This window comes from Arvicanthis niloticus, chromosome 5, assembly GCF_011762505.2.
Source record: "Arvicanthis niloticus isolate mArvNil1 chromosome 5, mArvNil1.pat.X, whole genome shotgun sequence".
NCBI lineage: Eukaryota > Metazoa > Chordata > Mammalia > Rodentia > Muridae > Arvicanthis > Arvicanthis niloticus.
This window is the reverse complement of record NC_047662.1, coordinates 12,253,797-12,266,943: the sequence shown is the minus strand read 5'-3', so window position 1 is coordinate 12,266,943 and position 13,147 is coordinate 12,253,797. Positions and strand designations below refer to the sequence as shown.

The following is a 13,147-nucleotide window of genomic DNA, read 5'->3' as shown; positions in this document are numbered from 1 at the left end:
CAGTTGGTTATTTGGATATTAGAGAGTGCTGTATGTCTGTTGTGTGGGACAGTATAATGTCCACATCAGCATTTTGAAAAGTGAATGTTGCCAAATTTGATCACAATAATCAGGAATGTGGTGGGTTTCTTTCCCGGAGGCATGATGGACATTCTGTGTAGTTCTGAGTACAAACATTTAATTATTAGCTCGACGGTAGTTAGCAAGGATATTTGAAGCTGATTGAGGCCATTGAAGCAAGGCTGGGACCTTGCATTCCACAACTGGTGGCACCTTGGAATCACAGTTTGACATGACCCTGATCTGGTAGCTGCCACAGAGGACAGTCACCTATGCTGGGGGCTTTCATGAGAACCAAGAATGCATGGTTGTGTTCTCCCCGAGTGTCTTTCTTGTGTCCCTCTCGGATTGAGACCTCACAGACACTGTTGGCAGGGTGGATTGCAGCATCCCACTCCCATCTCGTTACCCATAGCAACATCTGGCAGGCCATCAATAACCCTGTGTGCATGGGGACCGCATCCACGTGATCTGAGAGCATCCACAAAAGCGCTCACAGAAGCTCGGCTCTCACGGGCACAGGGCAACAGTGATTTATAACCCGTGGAAGTTGGTTATAAGCTATTTATGTCCTTTTAATTGATGTAGTTACTCTAGGCACAACCCAACACACATTGTCAAGGATCAAGGACTTGTCCCATCCCAGAGTCTTTGCCATTATTCTGCTAAGATCAGGGAGACTCAAGCATTCCAGGTGGGGGTGGGGGAGCTTGGGTTGAGCTTAGGCCTTAGATTTTTATGATCTGGATGAAGGGAAGCAGATCTTAGAGGCTCAAGGGACATCACCAGCAGTGAGCGGGGCAGAAGACAGAGAGAACACAACTTCAGAGGAACAATACCAAAAGCCTCCAGTGACAGAATTCTGACTTTGAGATGTGCCCTGGCCTCAGTGTGCTTGTCTTTAAACTAGAAATTGGGGGCTGGGGATGGAGCTCAGATGGCAGTTTGATTAGCATGCATAAAGTTCTGGGTTTGAGCTCCAGGCCCACATACACCAGGGATGATGGTGTGTAACAGCCACCGCCATCACTCTGGGGACGGGGCTGATGGAGAACTTCCAACCCTCCTCCCACCAAATCATCCTATAAAGCTCACATAGGAGGGACAACTCCAGCATCAGCTGCATTCACTGAGTACCTGTTGACTATCTCAGCTAATTGACAGGTCTGGTGGGGTGGGGGTGGGGGTGGGGGTTCTTGATTCAGATGTCATGAGGAAGGGGCTGAGAATATGGCTCCGTTGCCAGAGAGCTGTAACTGTGTATGAGTCTAGGCACTGGATCTTCTGCATGGTATAAAAATGGATGCAGTGATGCATACTTATAATCCCAGGAATCAGGAGGTGGAGGCAGGATACAAGTTCAAAGTCTTCCTCTGCTACATTGAGAGTTCAAGACCAGCCTGGGCTACATGAAACTCTGTAAAAAAAAAAAAAAAAAAGTAAATTTAAAAACATATGTCTTGGGCTGGAAGGATGGATCAGTGGTTAAGAGCACTGACTGCTTTTTCAGAGGTCCTGAGTTCAATTCTCAGCAACCATATGGTGGCTCACAACCCTCTGTAATGGGATCTGATGTCATCTTCTGGTGTGTCTGAAGACAGTGACAGTGTACTCAAACATAAAAAATGATAATAAAATTAAAAAATATGTCTTAGGGATGCAGTTCCTGGTGTGAATGTGGTCACACATGCACACGCGCACACACACACACACACACACACGCACACACACACACACACACCCTTCCATCTGTTCAGCTCTTCTGCACATGTCCGCTCTTCATGTACTGACTAACTCAATGATAACCAAACCCAAACCAAAGATGACCCTATAGCCCACTCCATGATTCCCATCAGGAGAAAGGCTTGCCTTCAGAACTTGGAGAGGCATTTGATCTGTCCTACTTAGCATCTCGGATGAGAAGCTGCTTGGGAGCATCCAATCAGAGGACAGAAGCTGGATATGATGACACCTTTCTTCCTCTAGCCAGGGGCATCCAAGAACTTGTCTACAGAATGAGCTCTGAGCTTTGCTCTCTAGAGGCAAATCCATATCTGATGCTCATACAGATTGACAGGTTTCCTCATCTCCAAGATCCTTTTTCTTGCACCCAGGGCAGAATTCCTTCCCACTAGAATAATGTGCCAGAGGCAGAGGCAGAGGCAGAAATTGATGCTTTTGGTCGCCTCCTGATGTACTAATGGCTGCAGCAGTCACCGTCCCCTGGGTGCTTAGTCTGGACCAGGCACTCCTCAACATGGAGCTGTGTTGGGGGCTGACTTTTAGCAGAAAGCGGCTATCAGCTTTGCAGCCATCTTGAGCCATATACCCTGACATGAGACTTGGATTACAATAGCCTATAACAGCTGAGAACACTCTGATAATCTTGGTTTAGATACCTTGGGTGTGTGAGATTAAAGGTGTGTGAGATTAAAGGTGTGTAACTTAAGAGTGTGACATAGAAGTGTAGAGATCAGATTTAGAGACAAGACCTAAGGGCATGATTAAAGGTGTGACCAAAAGGCATGGCTTAGAAGTGAGACATATAAAAGGCAGAGGCAGACGGTAGAGAATCAGACAGAGATCAGAGAATCAGACAGAGGAGACAGAGAATGAGACACTTAGAGGAAGAGAGACTGAAGAATAAACGGGATTGAAACACACTCTGTCTGGTCTCCATTCTTCGAGTCCATCCTCACTCTCTTGCTGAACCCCGACCCTCAGACTGGAGTGGCAGCTTGAGCCGGGATACAGTGGCCGCCAAACTCGGGGCAGCTCGGGCCTCAACATTTTGCTCGGGCCGCGACATTTTTTTGGCACCCGAACGTGGGACTAGTGCGGTTCCCAACAGAGCTGCATGGCTTTATGCTTTGCTACAGACACCCCAAGGCTCTAAGAAAACACAGCTAGTCAGTCTTAGGAATTGGACATTGTAGAGTCCAAATCTAAGCTCAGATCTACCTGACTTTGATCCCTTAACATTGTGTTGATACTGATTTCAGAAAGATCTTCACAAGGTTTTATTACACATCTACTCATCCTCACTGGTCCCACAATTTCCTTGGGCAGGTATTCCATAGATAGAGCCTGGTTCTATTGGTTAATGCCATGTCCTGGAATGTGTGGAGCCCTAGAGAGTGACTTGTTTGTGTTGCTGTTTTGTAACTTCCATTGTGGACCATGAGATCTCCAATGGCCTGGGAGACTGTATTACTTTCCTTATTGCTATGATTCACAAGAAGCCACTTCAGGGAGGAAGGGTTCGTTTTGATTCACTGTTTGAGCAGGAAAAACATGGTGGCCAGAATGTGAGGTAACCGGTTCACACTGCACTCATAGTCAGCAAAGAGGGAAGACTGCTGGTTCTCAGCTAGCTTTCTCCTGTTTTCTAATCCAGGCTCCCAGCCAGTGGGCTGCTGCCACCTATGTCCAGGGTGAGTCTTTTTGCTCCACTTAGCCCAACCTAGAAACTCCTTAACAGTCGCAATCCGAGGTCTGTCTCCTCAGTGATTTTAAATACTGTGAAGTTGACAAATGGTATTAGCCATCACAAGGACTGGGGTCGCTCCCCACTGGGGTCTCTGCATTATTTTTACGCAGAGTATCCATGCATCTCTTGGTTCTACATCAGCCAGCTGGAAGGGGTCACCAAGTCACACTCTTATCCACGATGCCCATTTAAACCAACAGGTTCCATCGATTGCATGGCATGAGCTAGGCACAGCTGCTGACAGAGCCACAGCTGGTTTCCTTGAGGATGTCTTATTCACCTTGGTAAGGGGGCAGAATCAAGCCAAGCCTTTCTCTCCCCAGTTAACAGCCAAGGAAATAGCAAGAGGGAGGATGCCTTTGCCTCTGATAACAGTGAGATTCGCATGGTGGCCAGGTGTGATGAATTCAGGCTGCAAAAGTTGTAAATAGCCTAATTAATGCTTGGTGTTGCCACCTCAATGCAGTGACCATGCCTGAGCTGTCTAGAATCGTTGGGATTCTGTATGTATGTGTGTATTTACATAAGGTACAATTAAAATTTCAAGCAGTCATTATTTTACATCCTTGCCAAGGCAAATGTGTTTTAATTCTCTCCTGAAATCTCGCTTTGGGAGAAGCCAGGCTGTTATTTCATGCTGTATCAAGAAATCACTCTCTAGTGACAATAATATTTCATGTCACAGCAGCATCCATCTGTGCCAAGCCCCTACTCTGTGGACATGTCTGGAATGAGAATACAGAATGGTGACATTCCTCTGGGATCTGACCCGTGATGTCACAGGATCTGGAGGAGGGTGGGGATGCTAAGTCCTGATGCCACACTGCTGCAGACCGACACTCCCCAGACCCAGGGCTGAAGGGGCTCCACGGCTGGGCTCTGCTCCTTGGGATGTCACATGCTTCCATGACTCAGGTAGGCACTGTCTCCTCTGTACACTCTTAACTTGTCCCTTTCCTACTCTGTCCCTCAGCTCTGTTTTCTGTCACCTGCTTGTGATGCTTCCTCCCTTCACCTGCCCACAGCCCTGTGCATCCGTACTTTCTCCTCAGTTTTATTCAGAAAAAGCCACGCCACAGGGCTGTACTGAGGACTCCCCAAGAAGCAGATCTAAGACACAGTGGAGACATTCCCTAGGCAAGGGGGGGGGGGGTTGGTTGGTGATACTGGAAGGGAAGTGGGAGGCGTACAAGGAAGGGAGACAGTCAAAGGCTGCCCTGCCTCACTTGCTGAGTTCTGTGGGGGAAACTAAGGACCATGCAAAACACAGTCCTGGAGTTGGCTAGCTGAAAGGCAAGGAAATTAGATTATTGTCTGCTAACTTCTCAGTGCTAGTTTAGCTCCAGTCCTAAGTACATCTGGTCTACCTTCTTCCATTGAACCCCAGCCCAAGCCTAACAACCTGTACAACCTGATTAGTGTGTGTGTGTGTGTGTGTGTGTGTGTGTGTGTGTGCTACAAAGTATCTGCTTAGTTTTGTAGATTCTTTCCTCTCCCAAGCATAGGAAGACTGTTCTTGTTCAATTACTAGTGCCTCGGCAACTACTCTTCTGGTCCCCAGCAACTCAATAGGCACCAGGAGTGTCTTCTGATATATTTGGGGGACACAGACATGAAAATAACAAGAAGAGGCACCTGGGGGATGGCAAGACAACTCAGTAGGTAAAGGTGCTTGCTAGCCAGCCTGGTGGACTGAGTTCAATTCCCAGGACTCTCTTGGAAAAAAGGAGGAAACAGAGTCACGTGAGTTGTTCTCTGATCTCCATGATAGGCAAACAACACACAAACAATGTGACTGTAAAAGGAAGCACAGGCGGCTTGTGGGTGTGGCTAAACCTTTTCAGAGCCCTCTCTAGTACCGGCTCATTTGTCCTTCTGCAGACAGGCTACAGCCCCCATTTCCCTGCATCCTCGCTGGTCCTCCATGTCATCATTCTCAACCTTTGCGAGTTTAGTCTCAGGCACTGTCTTCAGCTTTGTACATTCCCCTGCGAGACTGGCTTCCCACTGTTGCGGTAAATCTCTGACCCAAGTAAGTCCAGTCAAGGAAAACACAACTCAATATTTATGGATATAAACTGCAAGCCTAGATTGGGCAGATTTACCATTGCACTACTCTATTCTCCAGCTATGAGATCCCTTATAGTTTGCAGCTTTTCCAGGCCATGTTCTTCTCCTCCGTTGTCCTTCCACCTCCTCTCTTCTGTTGCCTCCCTCTCCTGTCACTTCCTCTTCCGACTCCTCCCCTTCCGACTCCTCCCCTAAGCCTTTTTCTCCACCTCCCCTTCTACTGCCCAATCACTGGCTCTAGCCTTTATTTTACAAATTCAATTGGACAGAAGGTTCACAAGGTTCACTCCTCCTCTGCAGCTCCTCCCAGGAAAGTGGAACTACCATCAAAACACAAGGCTGGGAATATCCACAACATCCCATTCCCCATCTAACATCTGGACTGAAGGCCTCAGCCAGGGCCCAGTGGATGAAAAGATGTGCCTTTCTACACATCTCCGCTAACCAAGCTAAACATTTTAAATAGAGTCGTGGGTGCCAAATGTCCTACTTCTGTACTTTACTTTGTCTTACACAGGTTTCTTGTCTTTTCTCTTTGGATGTTTTAAATATTTAGGATATTGCCTGCTAACATCTGAGTGCTAGGATAGCTTCAGTCCTAAGTACATCGGGTCTACCTTCTCCCATTGAGCCCCAACAGGGTGTGTTTGTGTGTACATGTGTATGAGGGTGCATGTAATGGTGCATGTGTATCTTACTGTGAGGTTCTGTGTGTAAGAGGGCGTGGATGTGCTTGTTGTAGAGGCCAGAGGACAACCTGGGGTATCATCCTTCATAAGGGTCATCCACTGGCCTGAAGCTCACCAAGTAGGCTAGACTGGCTGCCTGTCGATGTGATTACAAGCACGCACCACCATTTCCAGGCTTTTCACATGAGTTCTGTGGATCTAACTCAGCCTTCCTGCCTACACAGCCAGCCTCTTCTGGACCCCATGTACCGATGATTTTACCCCTTCACTTTTCCCCTGGTGACTTTTGTTTGCTAGATGACTCAAATTGTAATGCGATCTGACATACTGTATTTCCTTTCACATTTAAATTTTAAAGAAATTCTCTGCCAAGAAGCTATGAAGGCATTCTCCTTCCTGTTAGATTGTAACTTCTTTATACTTAGTTGCTTTAAAAAAAAACAACAAAAACCAAAAAACTTGGGATGGATCCTATGTTTTGAAGGTGAATAGGGAATGAACTTATAATTCTGAATGGGAAAATATCAGGCTAAGCTAGGGCTAGCTGTGAATATATCATATTTCTCAACACTTTAAAAAAAAAAGCCTTTATGAGTATGTGTGTAGGGGTGTATATATGTGTGGATACGCAGGTATATGTGTTTATGTGTGTGTATGTGTGCATATATGTGTGTATATGTATGTGTGTATATGTATTTGTGTGTGTATTGTGTGTTATGTATGAGTGATGGGTATGTGTTTGTATGTTTGTGCATATTTGTGTGTATGCGTGTAGGTGTGTGTATGTGTGCATGTGTGTGTGTATGCATGTACACACATATATGTGTTAAAACCTGAGTATATATGTTGTTATTTTGTTTTGGTTTTTTGAGACAAGGTCTCACAGGATAGCCCAGGCTGGCCTTGAACTTGAACTTGCTGGCCACCTGCCTTTGCCATCTGAGTCCTGAGGTTAAGGTTGTGCACCACACTCCCTGACAGTATTATTCTTTTCGTTTTATCTCTCACTTTTGCACTTTTGCACCTAAGATTCCCAGGAAAAGTTCAGTTACAATCACGATTGGAATTAAGTGGAGTTTTTTTTTTTTTTTTTTTTTTTTTTTTTTTTTTGCCAGATTTGGCATCATTTTCTTTTTATAATATTGACTTTGCAGTAATGAGCAGGACATGTGACCTGTACTCTCCTTTCTCTGGATCTTTCTTCTTCTTTATGTCTCTCAATAAAGTTTCAGAAATTTCTCCATAAATGTTTTATTCCCAGGTACCTTTAAGTTTTTACTGCGAGTCTCTACCGCATGGTATCTTTTCAAAACTGCATTTTCTAATTGCATTGGCTGATATGTGCAATTGATTTTTGTAGATTATCGCTTATGCTCAGTGAAGTGGCTAACCTCACAATTCAGTGTCATGATTTTGCATACAGGTTCCTGACTTTTCCAAATCAATGATTGGCTTTTTTCCCCCTTCCAAATATATTAATATTTAGGTGATTTTATTTGAAGTGTTTTCCCTAGGGGCTGGAGAGATGGCTCAGCAGTTAAGAGAACTTACTGTTCTTGCAGAGGGACCCAAACTCAGTTTCTATCATCCACACGGCAGCTCACAGCCATCTGCAACTACAGTTCCAGGGGATCTGATACCCTCTTTTGATCCCTGTGGGCACCAGGCACACACATGCTACATAGACATACAGGCAGCTCAATGCTCATATACAAATAAATCCCCCCCCAAAGGAATTCTGCCTTTTAAATGGTGAGATGGTTTTTATATTGTTCTTGCAATTTTCTTTACATACTAATATTGATTTAAAGACACACTGAGATTTTGTTAATCAAATTTTCAACTCAAGGTTTGGTACGAAATTGTTTTCTACCCTTTCTCTTTCAGATGACTTACTATAGGTGTGTTTCTTTATTACATGCCTGTTTCAATTTACTAAGTCAAATTACTACAAATTGTGGGTAAAAAAAAAAAAACATTATAAAGTTGGAGCAGTTGGAGCAAGAGAGATAACTCAGTCAATCAAGAGGACCAGGGTTTAATTTTAGAATCCATGTCTTAAAAAAAAATCCAGGCATGACAGTGTGGGGTTGTGATTCCATTGTAGGGGAAGAAACGGCATGTGGATTCCTGGGGCTTTCTGGCCTATCGGTCTTGCCTATTTGGTAGTTCCAAGCCAATAAGAGATCCCGTCTTCAAAAGAAAGCAAAAGCCAACAGTGCCTAGTGCCTAAGAAATGATAACCAAGATTGTCCCCACATGTGAACACACACACACACATGCACGTGCGCACACACACAGAGGGGAACAGAGATAGAGAGACAGACAGACACACAGACACATACACAGAGGAGGGAACAGAGAGACAGACATACACACACACAGAGGCGGGAGGAGACAGACAGAGAAACAGGTGGGGGAGAGATAGACACACAAACACATAGACACACAGATACATACACAGAGACACAGAGACACACACAGAGGCATATACACATACAGAGGCACACACAGAGACACACAGACACATACACAGATGCACACACACACAGATTTACAGACACACATACAGATGCACAGACACACACAGAAAGACATACACACACCCCAGAAATGTGTTTTGTCTCCATTCTGAGGATCTAAAATCAGAAATCAGGATCTTTGGCCAAAATGAAGCATCAGTAGAACTGTTTGGAAGCCTGGGAGAGAACCTGATCCTTCTGGGTTCCCGGCTCCCAGCATCCCTTAGCTAGTTCTGCATCACTCCATCCTCCAGGGCCAGATCTTTCCAGTCTCTCTGGGTTCTATGTTTGCATCCCATTCTTTGTGCATCTTTGTATGAAACAGCTGCCGCCTCCCTCTCACAGGGACTCCTGTAGCTGTATTTAGGAAATACCTGTATAAAGCAGGCCTGTCCTTCCACCAAGTCTAGATCTTTAAATTCATCCCGCCAATGAACTCAGAGCTTGAGATCCCTGAGTGGCCATGACTCATCCTCCTGTACATCCCTGTCACCCCAAACTGATGGCTGGAAGGGCACCTCTATCATAACTCCCTCTGTTCTCTAGTTCATTCTTATTAAAAATAAATCGAGCCTTCCTACTTCATCTCCGATGTCACATCTTTCATTTTTATACCTGACTTATCTGCTGTCCAAATTATCAAATTATCATCGAAACTTGGACTTAATTCCTATTTTATAGGGAAATTCTGTCGCATTATTTTTAGACTCTTCTTTGTTTGGCCTCATAAGACATTGGTCATAGTCTGTCTTGTAATGACCTGTTTTATGGCTTTAATTATTTTAAATATATCATGCCATCTTTGAGCTAGTTCTTGGGGAGGAAGGGTCAGGCTTTGTTTTATTCTATTTTATTTTTTGAATTCTTGACTCATATATAGTCAGCATTTTCTTTGTGCATTTATAGTTGGAGAGCAGGGCTCACTCCTAGCTGAGCCTATGAATTCTGTGTGACTTGGGCTGAACATGAATGCTTCTAGCAATCTGAATTTCTGCCTCCTCCTCCTCCTCCTCCCCCTCCCCCTCCCCCTCCCCCTCCTCCTCCTCCTCCCCCTCCCCCTCCTCCTCCTCCTCCTCCTCCTCCTCCTCCTCTTCTCTTCAGATTTATTTATTGTATGTATATGAGTACACTGTATCTCTCTTCAGACACACCAGAAGAGGGCATTGGATCCCATTACAGATGGTTGTGAGCCATCATGTGGTTGCTGGGAATTGAACTCAGGACCTCTGGAAGAGCAGTCAGTGCTCTTAATCACTGAGCCATCTCTCCAGCCCCTGATATTTCTTCTTGATTCTCCATAGATGTCACTCATTGCTTAGTTTCCTTCTCAACATATGGATTTTACAGGAACGTGGGTAGTATAGATTTGAACCCTCAACTGCTGTAAGAGTGAGTTCTTGACATTAACCTTCATGGGTTCATTTTCTTTATTTTTATTTTTCAAAAGGTTTTATTTTTATTTTATGACTGTTTTATCTGCATGTATGTGTATGTGTCATGTATACACGGTACCCATGGAGGCCAGAAGAGAACATCGGATCTCTTGGCCCTGGAGTTACATGTTGTGAGCTGGCACACGGGAACTGAACCAAGGTCCTCTGAGAGAACAGTATGTGCTCTTAACTACTGAGCTGTCTCTCCTTTCAGTCATTTTCTTTTTGAGAGGACCTAGATCAAGCAACTGAACATCTCATCTTTCTAAATGACCTAGTTTTATATGCTGACAAAAAGTGCCTTCAGGAGAAACATTGGTTTATGTGGCTTAGAATTCCAGGTAACTTCCTCTTATAGCAGGGAATTTTAGGAGCTTGAAGCAGGTGGGCGCATCACATCTTCAGTCAAGGACAGAGAAAAAATGAATGCATGCATGCTTGCTTGCTATGTGCTCAACTCAATTTCTCTGGTCTCATACAGTTCAGGACTACCATGCCTAAGGAACTGTGCCACCCACAGTGGGCCGGCTCTTCCCATAACAATGCAATAAGAAAACCCCACACAGGCGTGCCGTAAGCCAATCTAGAGAATCCTCCACTCAGTCTCTCTTTATGGTGATTCTAGATTCTGTTTGACAGTTGTAGCTAACCTGAGCGTGAATGTAATTTCCCCTCCATCTTTTATGGAGTGGGTAGTGTTAGCATTTCTGGCATCCTGACACCACACAGGAATTTTATTTCTTATCCCTTTCTCTTGAACCCAAGATCTTAATTACTGTAATCTTTCGTGCAATAAAATCACTGCCCCCCCCCCCCGAGTCACTAAGAAAGCTTCTCACCTCTTCCTTGGTATTCAACTCTTAGCATCACGTTCATGTTCTCAGTCTCTGGTGTGGGCACTAAAAACAATGCTTGCTATGTTTTGTCAAACATTCATTTTTATCGTTTGAGGATTCATACATGAAAAGCGTTTTGACCAGCCCTCATTCTTTCCCCTCTAACTCATTTCCATTTCCCCAACAGTGTTCCATCTTAACTTCATGTGTTTTTTTTTTTTTTTTTTTTTTTAACTCAAACCCACCAAGTCCGAGTCTGCTCAGGGCTGTCTGCACACGCTTGGGTGTGGGACCATCTACTGGAGCGTGAGTAGCCTTTCAGGAGATACATTCCTGATGAAACATCAATTGCCAACATCTTTTCACCTAGAGGTGCGATGTCAAGGCAAGGGGGATAGAATGCAGGTGGTATGAAGGGGTGGGGAATAACAGGATAGGAAGGGTTAACTGGGGTGGGGGATGGGAGGACAGGCAGTGCATGGAACAGGAAGGAACAAAGACCTTTGATGAACATTCCTAAGAATTTGTTCTGTTAGTTATTTTATCCCATGGGTCACTAACCCTAGCTCCATCATTCTTCTCAGTAGTCCCTGGGACACACCACCTATGCCTTCTAGGAACTTTCCCAAATCTTGCCCCTGAAGAATGACCCTACCCCTAGTATTCTCTGTCAGTCTCCATTCATCTTCTTTGTGGATCTGATCATAGCCCCAAACTGCCTTGTTGATCTGTGACTTGGTCATTGTCCATTGAGCCCAAATGATGACACATTGTGATGTAATGCCAGCCAGGGCCCTTAGGGTTATGCATTACAGCAGTGTGTCTCCTCCAGGTCCTCCATGGGCCCATGCTCTGTTGTGGTTAGACCACAAAAACATTCCTACAGTCTCATTTTTTGTGTGTGCTTGGTTCTCAGCATGTGGAATTGTGATGAAGACTGGGGAGACTATAGGGGGTGGAGCCTGGCACATACCAGTAGTATAGGTGGGACTTTGAAGGATATACTTCATTTCCAGCAGCTCTTCCTGCCTCCTGTCTGTTCTGATCTGAGCAAGCATCAGCCGTGTACTCCTACCACTGTGAACAGCTGCCCCACCTCCATCTTTTTCCCTCCACAATGGACTGAAATCTCTTTGAAACTATAAACCAGAAGATACCTCTCCTCTTTATGTTGATATGTTGGGCATTTTGTCACAGCAACTCGAACATTAAGACATGCAGATGAACTGGAGCCAAGATTTGGGGTCAGATAAATCTGGCCATGTGGTTCTTAGGTTGTTAGAACTGGTCTGGGGGAGGAATGTGAACAGGTCTGGAGATGCAGGTTATAGGGAAGTGGGCCATTCTGTAGAGGGTCAGAGGCCATGATGCAAATATAAATACAGATATTAAAGAGTCTGCTCATGAAGATTGTGGGAGCAAGCGCCCTACTAGGACCTTTGACTCAGGAACAATGGTGTTAGGTGCTAGTAACAAATAAATCTGCCTATTTTAGAGATCTGTGTAGACCAAAAAGTTGGCCCTTCTCCAAGTAAAGGGTAACTACTTTTGTCTGATAGCTTTCAGATTAGAACCATGGCCCCCTCTGGGGTTTTCTTGAGCTGGCCAGCTTAGACTAAAATACTCCCATCTGCTATCCCAGATCTTTAGCTTGTCACTACCCATGAAGATTGGGACGTGTGTAAATGTATATGTATGTGTACATGTACGTGTATGTGTATATGTAATATATATATATATATATATATATATATATATATATATATATGATAATATTATGAAGTGAGAAGGTGGAGATGGGAGGATTCCCAGGGGCCAGTCTAGCAACATTGGAAAGTTTATGGCTAATGAGAGAAACTGTCTCATATACCAAGAATGGATGGTGTCCTGAGAAGTGACAGCAGACATTGACTTTGGTCCTTGGGTACATGCACATGCCTGCACATCTGCAGTCCCTCTCCTTGGTGCTTGGGAGGCTGAGGCAAGAGGATTGCTGTTATTTTCAAGCCAGTCTATATTGAGAGCCTAAGGCCCTGTCTCAAGAAAC

At 44.7% G+C, this 13,147-nt stretch overlaps 1 protein-coding gene across 3 annotated transcripts in view; it reads right to left on the bottom strand.

Annotated features, from left to right (window-relative positions):
• The window catches only part of Kazn (kazrin, periplakin interacting protein), a 977,884-nt gene that overhangs the window by 528,783 nt on the left and 435,954 nt on the right, over positions 1–13,147 (bottom strand). The window lies entirely within an intron of this gene.